This window comes from Bison bison, unplaced genomic scaffold, assembly GCF_000754665.1.
Source record: "Bison bison bison isolate TAMUID 2011002044 unplaced genomic scaffold, Bison_UMD1.0 scf7180017864313, whole genome shotgun sequence".
NCBI classification, from domain to species: domain Eukaryota; kingdom Metazoa; phylum Chordata; class Mammalia; order Artiodactyla; family Bovidae; genus Bison; species Bison bison.
Window position 1 is genome coordinate 769,908 of NW_011494885.1, and position 689 is coordinate 770,596.

The window sequence follows — 689 nt, forward strand, 5'->3', positions numbered from 1 at the left end:
TATACATTATAATATATAATATTAATATATTCATGTATTGTATATTATATAATTATATTATTTTACTTTATTATATATATTATATAATATATATTATATTATAATATAAAGAATATATTTATAACATATTATAAAATTTTGTCTTGAACGAAGTTTGCTCATTTCTGACTAGTTTCCTCCCTTGTTTGAAAAGTTGGCAAGGTAATATATTATTCTTAGTTTGCATTTCCTGGGTTCCTAGGGAAGGAAAATGAACATTTTTTTCCAATCTGCTACCGCACTAATATCACATATTATATAATATGTTATAAATATATTCTTTATATTATAATATATATTATACAATATAATACATAATAAAATAAAATTATATAATATACAATATACAATACATTAATATTATATATTATAATGTATAATAACATATTATAATTAATTATATAAAATAATACAATAAAATAATATATCGGAAAAGTCAATGGCACCCCACTCCAGTACTCTTGCCTGGAGAATCCCATGGACAGAAGAGCCTGGTGGGCTGCCATCTACGGGGTCACACAGAGTCGGACACGACTGAAGTGACTTAACAGCAGGAGCAGCATATTATATATATTGTTTATTATATATCTATGTATTATATATTTTATTATATATTCATATTTATTTATATATAAATTATACATATATAT